Source organism: Bos indicus, chromosome X (genome assembly GCF_029378745.1).
Source record: "Bos indicus isolate NIAB-ARS_2022 breed Sahiwal x Tharparkar chromosome X, NIAB-ARS_B.indTharparkar_mat_pri_1.0, whole genome shotgun sequence".
NCBI classification, from domain to species: Eukaryota; Metazoa; Chordata; class Mammalia; order Artiodactyla; family Bovidae; genus Bos; species Bos indicus.
This window is the reverse complement of record NC_091789.1, coordinates 64631621-64648831: the sequence shown is the minus strand read 5'-3', so window position 1 is coordinate 64648831 and position 17211 is coordinate 64631621. Positions and strand designations below refer to the sequence as shown.

Genomic DNA, 17211 nt, shown 5'->3' with positions numbered 1-17211 from the left:
TTTATCATTTCTGTGCCTGCCAGCCTGCTTTCAAACTGCCTAAAATAATGTTTGACATTACAGGACAATAGGAAACATAGCACAGAGTTGCTGTACACCATTCACCCAGCTTCCGCTCACATTAAACTCCTTACATAATAATGGTAATAGTATCGAAACCAGGAAATTAATATTGATACAACACTGTTAACTAATCTATAGACCTTATTCAAATTTCCCCAGTTTTCCCACTAATGTCTTTTTTTTAATCCCAAGATCCAATTCAGGATCTCATATTGTATTTATTGTCATGTCTCAGGATCGTGGGCTTCCCCGGTAGCTCAGCTGGTAAAAAATCCACCTGTACTGCAGGAGACCCCAGTTCGATTCCTGGGTATAGACAGTCCCCAGGAAATGGGATAGGCTATCCACTCCAGTATTCATGGGCTTCCCTGGTGGCTCAGATGGTAAACAATCTGTCTGCAACACGGGAGACCTGGGTTCAATCCCTGGGTTGGGAAGATCCCCTGGAGGAGGGCATGGCAACCCACTCCAGTGTTCTTGCCTGGAGAACCCCCATGGACAGTGGAGGCTGGCAGGCTACAGTCCATGGGGTTGCCAAAATTTTGTGACCCTATGGACCATAGGCCTCCAGGATCCTCTGTCCATGGGGGTTCTCCAGGCAAGAACACTGGAGTGGGTTGCCATGCCCTCCTCCAGGGGATCTTTCCAACCCAGGGATCGAACCTGCATATCTTACACCCCCTGCACTAGAAGGTGGATTCTTTACCATGGAGTCACCTGGGAAGCCCTGTCTGATGTTATTTCATGGTTAAATTAAGGTTGGGTGTTTGAAGCAAGAATACCACTGAAGTGAAGTTGTGCAGGGTGGGGTTTTTTGACTGTTCCTTGCCATAGCCCCAGTTGACCAGATCAGGCCCTGACATATGGGAGGTGCTCAGTACTCGTGAAGACACAAAGGAATCAGACCCCAGGCACTTGCACTCCTTTCTGACCATGGGAAGATTATGTTCTTGGAACATCACATTCGTTGGGAACCTCTTATACCTTTGAGGAAGAAGGAAGTAAGCAAACTGGGTAGGGAGAGGGTTCCCTACCACAAAGTTAAACAACAACAGGTGAAGGAACCCAAGTAGCATAGGGCCCAGTGAGAGGAAAAATGCTATAACACTTAGAGAAAATGATAGAAAAAGTATTGCTACTTTAAAAAAATAATAATAACCTCCCACCTACTATAGACTGAAGGTTTGTATCCCCTCAAAATCGGTATGTTGAAATTTAATCCCCAATGTGGTGGTATTTGAATGTGGGCCTTTGGGAGGTGATCAGGCAATGAGGATGGAAACCTGATAAATGGGACAGTGCCCTTATAAGAAAAGGCCCACAGAGCTCCTTCATCTCCCTCTGCCACGTGAGATTATAGCGAGAAGATGGTCATCCACAACCAAGGAGTGGCCTCACTAAATTTGCTGGTACCTTGAACTTTATACTACAAAAAATAAATTTCTGTTGTTTATAAGCCACTCAGTCTACAGTATTCCGTTGGAGCCACCAGAACAGATAAAACATTCACCCAAACAAAACACTTTACCTTTCATGTGAAAGTAAATGGCTCAGGCCACAGGTTCTGAAGTCAGATTGGTGGATTCTCAATTTGGCTCTGACACTTACTAGCTAGGTAATGATGAACAAACCTCTTAACCTCTCTGTGCCTCATTTTCCTCATCTGCAAAGTGGACATACGATTACTAGTAATACAGTAGTGTTTTTCTGGGGAATGATGGAGGTAATACAGGTGAGCAGCTTAATGTGTTCAGCTGCTTCAGTCGAGTCCAATGTTTTGTGACCCCATGAACTGTAGCCCTCCAGGCTCTGGTCTATGGTGTTTTTCAGGCAACAATACTGGAGTGGGTTGCCTTTTCCTACTCCAGGGGATCTTCCCAACCCAGGGATCAAATCCGTGTCTCTTGCGTCTCTTGCATTGACAGGCAAGTTGTTTACCACTAGCACCACCTGACCCACTCCAGTATTCTTGCCTGGAAAATCCCTGTGGACAAAGGAGCCTGGTGGGTTACAGTCCATGGGGTCGCAAAGAGTCAGACACGACGGAGAGACTAAGCACAACACAGCACAGCGCCACCTGCGAAGCCCTGTCTGATGTTATCTCATGGTTAAATTAAGGTTGGGTATTTGGAGCAAGAAGCTTAGAGCCATATCTGAAACATAGTAAGCACTCAACTTTCCAGAACACTATCCAATAAGTCATCTTATTAGATATTCAGAGCAATCCCTCAAGAGCAGATATTATGACTTTCATTGACCAATAAAGAAATTGAGCATTAGGGAGTTCCCTGGGGTCCAGTGGTTAGAATTCAGTGCTTTCATTGCTGTGACCCAGGGTTCAATCCCTGGTCAGGGAACTACAATCCCACGAGCTGCATGGCATGGCCAAAAAATAAAAAACAACAGAAAAAAAAAGAAGAAGAAGAAGAAAGAAACTGAGGCTTAGAAAAGTGAAGATTCACCTTAGGCCTCCTAAGCTACTGAGCGAGAAAGCTGGAGAAAGATATAGGTCATATCTTTCCTAGTCCAGTGCTGTTTAGATTTATCTCTTAGCATCACACTCTTCTTGGTACTGGAGAGGATCTGGGATACTCTCAACCTTCTAGAATCTTCCAGCACAAGTGAGAAAGAGAGAACAAGCGTTCTAAGATAGCCCAGCAACTCTCCACGGAACAGTGGTCATACTGACAACCACAGGCAGCTTCCACCTTATACCGACAGGGCTTCTGGGATGGTTGTTTGAACCATGGGAGGTATTTTCCAAGGGAGGTAACACTGTGAGCAAGGGTAGGCACCCAAGCCAGCCTACCAAACATACTCATAGCAGATCACGGCTGCTGGTACAGAGCCTGGCTACTGATGCGGTTCCTGGAGCACAGTTTTTTACAGGGGTGGGGAAAGGAGGCAGAGGCTGGGGAGGAAGGTACAGCCTGGGTTCTGCCAGGCCTTGATGGCCCAGGAAGAAAGTCGGCTTTGGTTCTACATGTGATGGGAAACCACTGGAGGCTGTCAAGCCAAGGAATTATTTTATCTGACTTACTTTTGAAAGAGCACTTTGATGCTATAGTAGAGAACCATGCAGAACTGATTCTGTCGTGAGACAGACCTGGACTTGAATTTCAACTCTTTCCCTTCATAGATTGAACTTTTTCTGTGTAACAGAGACAATAATAGTATTAGGAGGATGGGATTGACATGTACACACTGTTGTATATAAATTAAACAACCAATAAGGACCTCCTGTATAGCACAGGGAACTATACTCAATAATCTGTAATAACCTATATGAGGAAACAATCTAAAAAAGAGTGACTATATATTATATATCTCTATAACTGATTAACTTTACCTTATACTTGAAACTAATACAACATTGTAAATCAATTTACAGTTCAATTTTTAAAAATAGCATTTACCTCACAGGTGTGCCGTAAGGAGTACAACAGATAATATATATAAAGTGCTTAGTCCAGTGGCTGGCCCATAGTAGGTGTTCAATGTGTGTCAGCTGCAATTATTATTATTAGTTGTTGTTGTTGTTTTATTATTATAGTAACAACTTTGAGAAAATACACAGGATGTGATTCAGATTAAGTGTTAGGTCAATGCGGGTTGGAATAAACTCTTTGGACTCCTAAGACCTGACACGATAGTGGACTCTTCAGGTGCCAGGTGGGGAGATGGAAAAGGTCTGTCTGGGGGTACTGCCAACTAACTACATCCTTTCTTCCCAGCCCAGGACATGCTCTTGCCTGTGGCTGTATCGCTGCACAGGACTATGTCTGGGCACTGAGTGAGATGACAGGGAAGGCATGGATAAAGAAGCACTCTTTCCTCACCATTCGTATTAGTTCCCAGAGTCCCAAAGGGTCCATTCATTCAAAAGTGCCTCCTGTGTGCTAGTCCGATACTGGGCCATGCCATCTTTCCAGCAACGGCTGAGTCACAAGAACCCTGGGGGAAGCCCCAGTGCGCTGACCATCACCTTACTCTGTGAGGATTATGCAATGTGGCAACTGGGAGGAGCCAGGGCCAAGGCTTCTGGTGGCTGCTTGGCCATCGGCTTCTCCTTGGACTCTGGTTTAGCTATTCCTTGGCATGAGCAACAGGAGGTTATGAATCACCCTCCAGCCAGGAGGGGCAGACTGGGATAGCACTGCGACCCATGTCTCAAATGTGCCCTGTGCCACAGATTGACCACGCCCAGAGAATGGTGATGAAGCACAGGGGTTTCTCTTCTGGCACGCTCCTGAGCTTTGCTGTCTCATCTGGCTGCACCCAGTTCTTACAGTCCCAAAGCCTGTCTGCTTCGTGGAGCAGAGGATTGCAGAGATACAGCATGCCCTCTCAGCAAAGGGAGTTGTGTCATGCCAACCCATGTCTAGGCTGTCTGGCTCTTAGGTAAGCTTGGTGTGCCAGGAGTGTGGCAGGAATGACTGGGACTCAAGCCAAGGTTCTATGCAATTCACCTGCCACTTTATCCTGCTATTATTTCTTATTCAATGCTTTAACATTTACTTCCATTGATTTTTTCTGTTTACTATTTGTTTGGCTGCATTGGGTCTTAATTGCATCATGTGGGATCTTAGTTCAGGCATGCAGGATCTAGTTCCCTGACCAGGGATCAAACCTGGATCCCTGCATTTGGGAGCAAAGAGTCTTAGTCACCAGATCACCAGAGAAGTCCCTAGTTCCATTAATTCTTTCAAACATTTGATCATTCACTTAATCAACAAGATTTTAAAATTTTCATTGTCATTGAAGTATGTAGTTGATTTACCATGTTGTGTTAGTTTCTGGTGTACAGCAAAGTGATTCAGTTATATATAGATATGTATGTTCTTTTTCATCTTCTTTTTCATTATGGCTTATTACAGGATATTGGATATAGTTCCCTGTGCTATACAGTAGGACCTTGTTGTTGACCCATCCTATATATTAGAGCTTACATCTGCTAATTCCAAACTCCTAATGTGTCCCTTCCTCATTCCCTCCCTTCAACAACCACAAGTCTCTCTCTATGTCTCAACAACAGTTATGGAATTCCAACTCCGTGCTAGGCACTGTGGGAGGTGGCACAGACACATGAGACAAAATCCCTGCCCTCAAGGAACTTACATTCTGAGGTCTGAGACTAGATCATTCATATTATTTATTTCTCTTCAACTCTAACCCCACCTCCAGATACTACTACTGCCCCACTGCTGCCGTGCTCCTTATATTAAAACCTTGAAGCAGCTGTTTATACTTATTGTCTCCAAGTCCTCTCCTCCCCCTCCTTCTTGTTGTTTAGTCGCTCAGTCATGTCCAACTCTTTCCAGCATGATAGAATGCAGCATGCCAGGCTTCCCTGTCCTTCATTATCTCCTGGAGTTTGCTCAAACTCATGTCTATTAAGTTGATGATGCCATTCAATCACCTCATCCTCTGTCGCCCCCTGCTTCTCCTGCCCTCAATCTTTCCCAGCATCAGGCTCTTTTCCCTCTTCCATGGAGTCTTCCTCCCTGTACACATGTACCTCCCAGACTAAGTTAGAAGCCACCTGCTCTGAACTTCCAGAACTTGTTAAGAGTGTGGGCTTGAGAGTCAAACCTGTGTTTGAATATCACAGCTGTACCCTCCCAGTTCTGTGATCTTAAAGAAGTCACCGATCTTTTCAGGGCCTGATTATCCTTATCTGTAGAATGGAAATAAAACTATATAAGATATTTCAAAACACCTAACTGAAAGTGAGTCAGTTCTTTATATCAGGTGGCCAAAGTATTGGAGCTTCAGCTTCAGCATCAGTCTATCCAATGAATATGCAGGGTTGATTTCCTTTAGAATTGACTGGTTTGATCTCCTGGCTATCCAATGGACTCTCAAAAGTATCCTCCAGCACCACAGTTCAAAAGTATCAATTCTTCGATGCTCAGTCTTCTTTATGGTCCAACTCTCACATCCATACATGACTACTGGCAAAACCATAGTTTGAGTATACGGAACTTTGTCGGCAAAGTGATATCTTTGCTTTTAAATATGCTGTCTAGGTTCATCATAGCTTTTCTTCCAAGATGATCTGGTTTACTATTGTCTAATATCAATAACCTCAGATATGTAGATGACACCACCCTTATGGCAGAAAGTGAAGAGGAACTAAAAAGCCTCTTGATGAAGGTGAAAGAGGAGAGTGAAAAAGTTGGCTTAAAGCTCAACATTCAGAAAATGAAGACCATGGCATCTGGTCCCATCGCTTCATGGGAAATAGATGGGGAAACAGTGGAAACAGTGTCAGACTTTATTTTTGGGGGCTCCAAAATCACTGCAGATGGTTACTGCAGCCATGAAATTAAAAGACGCTTACTCCTTGGAAGGAAAGTTATGACCTACCTAGATAGCATATTGAAAAGCAGAGCCATTACTTTGCCAACAAAGGTCCGTGTAGTCAAGGCTATGGTTTTTCCAGTGGTCATGTATGGATGTGAAATTTGGACTGTGAAGAAGGCTGAGCGCCGAAGAATTGATGCTTTTGAACTGTGGTGTTGGAGAAGACTCTTGAGAGTCCCTTGGACTGCAAGGAGATCCAACCAGTCCATTCTGAAGGAGATCAGCCCTGGGATTTCTTTGGAAGGAATGATGCTAAAGCTGAAACTCCAGTACTTTGGCCATCTCATACGAAGAGTTGACTCATTGGAAAAGACTCTGATGCTGGGAGGGATTGGGGGCAGGAGGAGAAGGGGATGACAGAGGATGAGATGGCTAGATGGCATCACTGACTCGATGGACGTGAGTCTGAGTGAACTCCAGGAGTTGGTGATGGACAGGGAGGCCTGGCGTGCTGCGATTCATGGGGTTGCAAAAATCGGACACGACTGAGCACCTGAACTGAACTGAACTGAATATAGCTCTTGCTGCTATGTGGAGGGCATGAGTGAAAGGAGAGAAACAACTTCAGGGTGACCTAAACTAAGCTGGTGCCTGATGTCCCTTTCCATTTAGACAGAAACCTGAGAGCAACATACAAATACATTCTGCTCAGATAAACACAGACTCAAGGCCACTGTTTTCTGGAAACCTTCCCAAAGCTATGATTCCATAGATTGCTAGCTCTGTGACCAGTGGCTCAGTGGTTGGAATATGTATGCCATGTCCAGCCCTACGGACAAGGCCCCCTTGATCAGTAAGGCCCCCTTGATCAGTTAATGGGAAAGATGGTTACTAACAAGAACACAATACAGTGATAAAGAGATTTTAAGATGTGATAGCAGCATTCATTCATCGAAATTTTAAAGAGCCCCACTAATCCCCAGCACTGGGTCTTTTATGCTTTCTAGTTGGTAGGGTGCTAGGTGCTAGGGAGGAGAAGAAAGAGAGAATGGGAGAGAGAGAACTCAGCTCACAAGGGAGCTTATACATTAGAGGAGGAGATCAAGACATGAACACAAACAGAAATCACACAAAATATATTGAGGTTAAGTATCCAAAGGGAGATAGAAATACAATAAATAATTGTCATTTATTTAACACTCAATGTATGTGAAGCACTGTGTTAAGTTTTACATACATTCTCCTGTAAGAGTCATAAGTCTATGGAATAGGTAATATGATCACCCATGATGCTATAATAGCAGCTAACATTTATTAAGTGCTTTATATCAGCCAGGCATTGGGTTAGGTGTTTTGAAATATCTTATATAGTTTTATTTCCATTCTACAGATGAGGATAATCAGGCCCTGAAAGGATAGGTGACTTATATAAGATCACAGAACTGGGAAGGTACAGCTGTGATATTCAAACACAGGTTTGACTCTCAAGCCCACACTCTTAACATGTTCTGGAAGTTCAGTGGAGGTGGCTTCTAACTTAGTCTGGGAGGTACATGTGTACAGGGAGGAAGACTCCATGGAAGAGAGAAAGTGTGAAGATGAGAAGGAAAGAAACTATACAGGGCCTGGCAACTGGCCTCACTTGGCAGAGCTGGCGGTATGTGATGGGGAGAACCTGTCTATCACTCCAGACTTGGTCTTGGGGTACCCTGGTTCTTGGTTCTCCTAAGGCCCCAGAGAGTTCAAACATCTTTAACTACCCTTCAAAGAAGGATAAGGTTTAGATTTGCAAACCCAAAACATGATGAGCAAGGAGTTGGCAGACCCTTCTTTAGTTTATGTCTTCGGTAGAAGCAGCCTTTGACATTCATAACATTGAAAACAAGATCCCAGACGGACAGGAAATCCAGGGGAGGCAAAACCCAGCAACCAACACCACATCTCAAGCCAGCAAAGAAAGTTCATCATGCATCACTGCTTACACAACAGCAAAAATTCGCCAGTGATGTAAAGCTCCATCAATATGGGATTGATGAGTTAAGTTAGGATGCATCTGCAGAAAAGAACACTGTGTTGTTCAAAAGGATGAAGTGAAACTATATATTCTGACAAAGAAAGACATTTCCAAAAGCTTATAAGGTAAAAAAGTAGGTCACACAACATTCTCTGTAGCATGATTCGATTTATATCACAGATCTGTGTTTATGAATACACAAAACCACGAACCACAGTTATCCAGAAGTTGGTCATCACAAAGAATTACAGAAGGACTTTCTAATTCATATACTTTTGAATGCTGCTGACCTTTACATGCTTATATTACTTTTATCATTGGAAAAAGTACAATAGTTTCCATTTTACAAAACAAAAGAAACCTTCTTGGATCACCTTCCATCCATCCTGACTTTTGTAACTACAACATATCTTAGGTTCAGCAGTGCATCTGAAATTATATCCTACAACTTTCCCACAAATGACTTAAGACAAGACAGCGATATATTAACCAGGTTATAACACAGGTGAAATAGACTGGCAATTGATCAAAAATTTTACACAAAACATAGGTAGCAAGCAGGAGAAAAGTCACCAGAGAAAGGCCACAGGGCTTTTCCACTTTTACTAGTAACTTAGATCAGTGATCCCCAACCTTTTTGGCACCAGGGACTGATTTCCCAGAAGACCATTCTTCCATGGACTAGGGAGTTGGGGGGCGGAATAGTTTCAGGATGAAGCACGCACATAACATTTATTGTGCACTTTATTTCTAATGTAATGGTGCTGCTGATCTGACAGGAGGCACCAGTCTGTGGCCCGGAGGCTGGGGATCCCGGACTTAGATGACACAGAAAACGTACTTACCACGTCTGAAGATGACCCAAAACTGGCGGGGATATCAAATTTGTTGAAGAACAGAACTGAGATTCAAAATGAGCTCAGAATGGCTGGAGTACAGGGCTAAAATTAAAAGAAGTAATAAGGTGAAAATTATAAGATAAAGAAAAATATTCTCAAAAATTTAAAAGTCTATTTTGTGAGGCCAGAATAAGGGAAGCATGGCTTGGCAGCAGGTCACATAAAAACAGGCAATTCAAAAAAGATCTAGCAGTTCAAGTTGACCCATAGCATAATGTAACTAAATTATGTAGCTGCTAAAAATGGAGCACATTTTAGGTTGTATTAATTAAAGTATGGCTTCTAGACCCCAGAATATAATTGTCACACTTCAGTCTCTGCTGTTCTCTCCCAGAGTCTCCTGTTCCAATCTATGCCCCACATTGCAAGAGGATCATTAACAAAGGGAAACATCTCCAGAGGATGGTCACGAACTTGACAAAGGAGCTGGAAACCATCCCATAACAAGAGTGGCTCTTGAAGGGACCAGAGACACAGGGTCTAAAAAAGAGAAACATCCCATATAGGATACCCGCATGCTTTCAAATCTCGGAAGCATTCCCATATACGTACTTAACTGGGTTGCTCAGGTGACAGAACTAGGACTACTGCCACCTAGTGGTAGCAAGGAGGCAGATTTTTCAGTAAACCTGTCAAAAAAGGCTTTCTGACCTTGAGAGGGTCCTGCAGGACGTGGAGTAGCCTGGTAAGACTGTTATTTTAAGACAAGGATGGATGAACAGATACCCAGTGGCAGAATCACAGTAACCAGGGCCCTTTCAGCTTTAAAAGATTACATCTTTCTCCTATGAGATCGCCATGTCCTCCCTGGATCAATGAGCCTCTCTCTGTGGTCTACAGAGTGGTAAGGACAGCTGGACAGGAACTACTGAGGCTGTCCCCTCTTGCTTATTGTTATCCAAGACCTGGGTGGGCAAAACTCACTGCTTATCTTATATTTTCATTTGACTTATTTAGTTTTGTTTCCTATCCTCATCTAATGGGCTATAAGTATAAGCAGGGATCCTGTATGTCCTGTTTTTGGCTAACTCTCAACCTCTGGAATATCAGTAGCAGATGGTAGGTGCTCAGTAAATATTTAACGAAATGAGTGCTGCTGCTGCTGCTGCTGCTGCTGCTAAGTCGCTTCAGTCGTGTCCGACTCTGTGTGACCCCATAGACGGCAGCCCACCAGGCTCCCCCGTCCCTGGGATTCTCCAGGTAAGAACACTGGAGTGGGTTGCCATTTCCTCCTCCAATGCATGAAAGTGAAAAGTGAAAGTGAAGTCGCTCAGTCGTGTCCAACTCTAACGACCCCATGGACTGCAGCCTACCAGGCTCCTCCGTCCATGGGATTGTCCAGGCAAGAGTACTGGAGTGGGGTGCCATTGCCTTCTCTGAACGAAATGACTAGTGCATCCCAAATTGACATCATTTTCAGAAGTTTTAATTTTCTCAATAAAAGACATTTCAGATTTAAGAACCAGATCTCACAATAATAACAAGCAGTTGTATCTTAGTAGTAGGATTCCAGGTGATTTTGTTTGTTTCTCCATTTCCCCAATTTTTTTTATGCAATCATATTGCATTACCTAGCCATCGTCATTGTAATAGCTAACATCTACTGAGTGCTTTCCTTGTGCCAGGCATGGGGATAAGCACTTTACTTGGATTAATTCATTTAAGCTCACAATAGCCTTTTCAGTTGGCACTAGTATTACTCCCATTTTAAAGACAGGAAACTGAGAAACAGGGAGGTGATATGACTTGCCCAAGGTGATGCAACTAATATCAGGCAGAATTCAAAGGCCATGTTATTACCCCCTGACATCAATGTAAGATGAAAAATGATTACGATGAGAATGACAACTAACATTTCTTTAGTCCTAATCATGTATAATATGTGTTAGTCACTCAGTCATGTCTGAGTCTTTGTGACCCCATGGACTATAGCTCTCCAGGCTCCTCTGTCCATGGGATTCTCCAGGCAAGAATAATGGAGTGGCTTGCCATTCCCTTCTCCAGGGGATCTTCTTACCCCAGGGATTGAACCCGGGTCTCTCACACTGCAGGCAGATTCTTTACCATTTATTTGTATAAGGTTCTGTGCTGTTTCCAAAACATGACCTCCTTCAATGCTCAGAACAGTCCCTTAAAGTGGGAACTATTATTATGACCATTGTACAGTATCAGCCCCTTCTGTAACGTAATCAACCATGTCCACTGCCCCACCTGGACTCTATTTTGATTTCATGAGAATCATACTTTTCTTGATTGTCTCTTCTGCATTCCAGCCAAGTGAAGAAGTGATTATCTGCCAGTCACTACTTGAACCCTCCACTCTATGGAGATTAGGTCTCCAACATAGATAACTGTGCTGTTGTCCCTTTCTAGAATGTCCTTCTTTCCTCTTTCACCACAATCCTACTAATTTTTTTTTCCAAACACAGCTCAAATGCAACTCCCTCCAGGAATCCTTCAGTGATCAGCCCTTTCCACCACAATCTCTCTTATTATACAGCCTGTACATTTCATTCAGCCTGGTCATCTCTGGCTTGGTAGTGCTGGCTCTCCTTCAACTCACATATGTCCCTTTTTCTCAGTTAGACTAGAGCTCACAGAGGCAGCTAGGTCTTGAGTTTCTTGGCATGCCCTGAATAAATGGTCTCTTAGCTTCCCCTTAGTAGGTGCTCAGTAATTATTTTGCTGATTTCATAATGATAATCTCACCTCACAGCTGTAAAACATTGTCTTTTCCAATAGGTCTCATACATATTGTCTCACTTTTGCTTCAAAGGAGACAGACAAGATTTTACTTTTCTCATTTTCACAGTAAAGTAAGTTGAAGGCCAGGGAGGCTAAGTAAGCTGTCTCAGGTCACACATCTCAGAATTCAGCCCAGCCCTCTGGACTCGAAGCCCCAGATTCTTTATCCTAGAACACACTGATTCTACTGGAAGGTACCGCTGGCTGGGAGTAATGCTAATAACATTCCTATAAAGACCTTATCTTGATCCTATCACTGGAGCGAAAGCAATAAAGAGTGACAAGAGGCCATATCCACGGTTGAGATTGGGAAGGCAGGTAAATTCACACACTCTGTGCCGAGAAGTGCCTGGTGCTTATCAGATGGGTGGTGATGACTGTGTTATATCCCCTGTGAGGAGGACACTTGGGACTGAACAAAACGTTGTCCTCCACAAAGGCCAGCGTGGCTCAATCCTCAGCAGAAGTGGGGCAGTCCAGCAGGCACGGGGTGAATGAGAGAGAGCACTAAGAAGCAAGAAAGGTGGGTTCAAGATCCCGCTCTGATCCTATCTAGCTGTGTGACCACAGGGAAGGTGACCAGCCTCTCTGAGGCTGTACTTCCTTCCTCACTAGTCGATGTCCCATGACAAAGCCTCTCATAGACCCTGTGTTCCACGAACTGGTGATCCACAAACCAAATTTGGGCCAGGAACATATTTTCTTGGGCCCAAATACTGTTTAAAATTGTTTTGATCTGGTAAGCAACACTTAAAAATCAGAAGATTTTATAGAAATATTCAGTTTCCAAGCTTTCTAGAAAAAAATAGGAAGACCTGGCAACATTAAAAAAGTGGAAGACTTTACATAAAATTTGATTTCCAGTCTTTCTAGAAAACAATATCTGGATATACGTGATTATTTTTGTACATTGTTTATTCTTTACAATATAACATGATAGGTTTTGATAAGTAGCACAGAGAAAATATAAAGCAGATAGGGAGTTCTGAAGTAGTAGGGCAGGGGAATCCAGCAAGGCCTGCAGTTAACAGAAGCTGCTCTGAGAAAGCCTCACTGCCAAAGGAAGCTATTCCCAGGACCACAATGGGCTGGAGTCCAGGTGTTTCGGCTCCCTTTAGATGGTGCGTGTAGGGAAAGGTTTAGGAGTGCTAATGCCCTTTACATACCAAGTAGGGAGTAAGAAGACACTGACCTTGGCTGATGTGAATTGAAACACAATTTTAAGCTTATTTTTTGATTTCACAAAGGCAACAAAAGAGTTTCAAGTGGTAAAATAAGTATCAAAGTCTGAGAGAAGGAGACAAGCAAATTGTATTTACAAAGCATTCCCTAATCAAGAGCAACTAAACACTGTCATTCACCCAGATGCATTTTCTGTCTAATGGGGGTCAAAGCAATTAGCCTGATACCGGTAGCAATATCCTGCCTTGCCCTTACATCTCAGGCCAGGGCCATTACAAGGTATCAGAACTCATTCTAATCAGAAAACAACCAACTCTGTCAACCCAAGCACAGCATGGCAGAGACGTGAAGAGGAGAAATGGATCCTACTCCATTCTCTTGTTGGCCATTTATTGTCTGGGCTGGGACCTGACAGGTGATTTCTCTGGATACCAGTGTTTCTAAATGGAACATAGCACCCATTAGTACACTCCAACATTTTGGGTCATGATCTACAGTAAGAAATATGTTTGTCATTCATATAGCACACATTACTAAATATATATATATATATATATATATATATATATGTAGATAGACAATAAACATATCATGAAGCAATCCTTACCCTTATTGTGTGTATTGTGCATTATTATTTCCCGGTTCATCCCCCCCTCCTTTTTTTAATCCTGATCACTACTCACTAAATTGATATTCTTAGCCGTGGGTAATAATTGGCAGCTTGAAAAACACTGCTTCAGACTAATGGTTCCCAAATCTGGTGCCACATCAGAGTCCCTTGGAGTCCTTGTTAAATACATATACTTGTGCTCCCTTCCAAACCTACAGAATCAGAATTTCTTCAGCGTGAGACCTAAGAATCTATATTTTCTTTTACCAAGGACCAGCCATACACTGGCATTAAGACATCACAGTTCTCCTCAAGACGTAGAAGCAAATAACAGCAATCACAGTCATTACTATCAAACACCTACTTCATGCCAGTGCTGCCAGCATAAGCACTTTCCATTCATTGACTCACTTAAATCCTCAGAGCAACTCCACTTTATAGATGAGGAAACTGAGGCTCAGAGAGTCTCCACTTTATAGATGAGGAACTGAGCTCAGAGACATAGATAGAGAGGTCAAGGAAGTGGTGGGGCTATGATTCATGGGGGCTCTGTTTCCATCCTTACTGATCCCTCCACCCTCTCCCCTCTGTAGTTCCAGAGACCTTGGATCTATGCTAGATGTTCTATACCAATTCAAGTTCAAGACCATACCCCAAGGGTTCCAACCAACAAAGGCAAGAAAAGGTGTAAAACAAAACAATAAGAGCTGCACTTATATTGAATTTTGACTGTCCAAAGCATATGTGTGTCTATTTTCTCCACATTTATTCCTTTCAGGTATCCTGTGAGGCAGAAAGTGTTAGTCAAAGTGTTAGCTGCTCAGTTGTGTCTGACTCTTTGCAACCCCATGGACTGTAGCCCGCCAGGCTCCTCCGTCCATGGAATTCTCCAGGTAAGAATACTGGAGTGGGTAGCCATTCCCTTCTCCAGAGGATCTTCACACCCCAGGTATCAAACCCAGGCCTCCTGCATTGCAGGCAGATTCTTTACCATCTGAGCCGCCAGGGAAGATGGCAGAAGAGGCAGAAAAAAAAAATACAGAGACACAAAGAGGGGAAGTGACTTACCCAAGGTCTGACAGCAAATCAAAGAAAAGCTATCCCAGGCAGGGTCTACTACCGACTCCCCAGGCAGGGTCTACTACTGCTCTTGGGCTGGCTTTCTCCAGGGTTTCTAGATCCACCCCACTTCAAGTCTATCTCCCTTTAAAGTAGAAAAGGAAGAAGACCTGGTACTTTCTGCCTCCCTCTTTACAGGATTTACTATCAACTTCTGAAATGAGCACACTCTGTATACACACTGCCTGAGGGACAGGTTGCCCCAAACCGCCTACACAAGGCTGTACTGAAAACTGGCAGTATTTCTGTTTTTGCCATATAATTTGGAAACAGAAAACTCTGCACCATGCTTCAAAGAAAACTAATGGATTCAAGGATGAAAGGAAAAGGCATTATCCCTCCCACACAAGGTAAATGCCACCAGCCAAGAGTGAGGCAGTGGTTGGAAGTCACTGCCGAGCAAAATGTTGTGAGCCCACAGAAAGCCAAGGCGGTGGAGTGGATCAATCTCTGTGATGGCAGAAAGGGGCTGGAGGGATGAATGACCCCCATTTAGCTTCCTTGGCTGAGACCCTTCCTCTGTTGAGAACATCCCTTCTGTTTCTGCCACAGAAAGGGGTGTTGTTCACAATGTGTATACATTTATGTGACACATGACTAGCTCTTTATCAAACACTCTTATTGATTCTAACATTTTTCTTCACCCCTTCCCCTTCACCATGCAGGTTGTTCCCTCTCTCCCCTTAACAAATCCCAAGGATCATCTAACACACACACTATTTGGTGAAAATAAAAGCAAGCCATCCTTCTCTTGGCCTCCGTCTCCCCATCTCTAAAGTCAATTATTGTTGCTTAGCAGCTAAGTCATGTTCGACTCTATAACCCGCCAGGCTGGACTATACCCCGCCAGGCTCCTCTGTCCATGGGACTCTCCAGACAAGAATACTGGAGTGGGTTGTCATTTCCTTCTCTAGGGGATCTTCCAGACCCAGGGATCGAACCCGAGTTTCCTGTGTCTCCTGCACTGGCAGGCAGGCTCTTTACCATGCACCACCTGGGAAGCCCACATAAAGTCAATGAGTTAAACCAAATGGTCTGTTAGGTCCCTTCTCTAGTTCTAGGGTTCGGATAAAGTATGTAGGTAAAGCCCTACATATAGCCCACAAATGTGACTCAGGATCTGAGCAGGGAGGGGCAAACTGATTTCAAATTGTGTTTTAAACAGTTGTCTTTTGTTAAAGGGGGTCCAAAAGGTGGGATAAAGAAAAAAAGAAACATTTCTACCATGCCCATGATCGGGCTAACATCCTAACAACGAAGGTCACTCTCCTTTTTTCTGTCTCTTGCTTTACTTTTTGTTCTCTCTACACGTGGTTGCAAAGCCTGCCTAGTCAGTTGCCTCTTCCCTGTGTGTCAGTTTCACATCCCAGGTGAAGGTGCAGGGAGCAATCTGGCCCTGTAATAGCCGAGGTTACAGCCACGCAGAGCTCCAAGTTAATGCCAGTCTCACCTCCATGGAAGCACTCCACTTGATGTCAGAAAAATTGGAAGAGGTGTTAAATTTGCTTTGTGATTGCAACTCCTTTTAGTTGGGGGAGGCTGGCTTAGGATTTGATGGTTTTATAGATTTCAATATCAAGAAAGTAGAAAAGATCTCAGCTTTTTAATTTACATTGTCAATCACCAAAGTGGCTCCTTCCCCAAGGGGATGCTAACTAGATCAGCACTTGCTGCGGTTTTGCCAACACAGCATGGGCACCTCTCCCACCTGCTTCCTGGGGCTGGGTTCAAGATGATGAGATTGCATAAGGGAAACAGTTCCAGGGCATTAAAAAAAAAACAGAGGAAATAAAAATATTCTCACCCTTCCACAGTACAGCAGATGCACTTCAGTCAAACCGCCACCATTTGAATCAAGTTACAGACTCTCCTGGGTCTCAGGTTGCTCATCGTCAAATGGGAATAATATTAATAATACCTCCGAAGGTTATTGTGGAGAGTAAATGGGTAAAGTGCCTAAAGCAATGCCCCACCACATGCTAATGCCTCAATAACTGCAGTTATGCTGACTATTATAATTTCTCTTGGCCAAACCAGTCTCTAACCAGCATTTTCTGGTCATCTCATTTCACCTGAGTGAAAGTCACTCAGTTGTGTCTGACTATTTGCGACCCCATGGAATAGCCCATGGAATTCTCCAGGATAGAATACTGGAGTGGGTAGCTGTTCCTTTCTCCAAGGGATCTTCCAACCCAGGTCCCCCACATTGCATGCAGATTCTTTACCAACTGATCCACCAGGGAAGCCCTCTCATTTCACCAGAGGATCTAAAA

At 43.6% G+C, this 17211-nt stretch overlaps 1 long non-coding RNA gene across 1 annotated transcript in view; it reads right to left on the bottom strand.

Annotated features, from left to right (window-relative positions):
- LOC139181394 (uncharacterized) overlaps positions 1 to 16431 on the bottom strand; it is a 64676-nt gene extending 48245 nt beyond the window's left edge. The window contains exons 1-2 of the long non-coding RNA XR_011565371.1: positions 14888 to 16431; positions 9229 to 9324 (exon numbers count right to left, since the gene is read on the bottom strand). This is a non-coding gene — a long non-coding RNA (uncharacterized lncRNA). The remainder of the gene's footprint in view (positions 1 to 9228; positions 9325 to 14887) is intronic.
- Between the last annotated feature and the right edge of the window lie 780 nt (positions 16432 to 17211).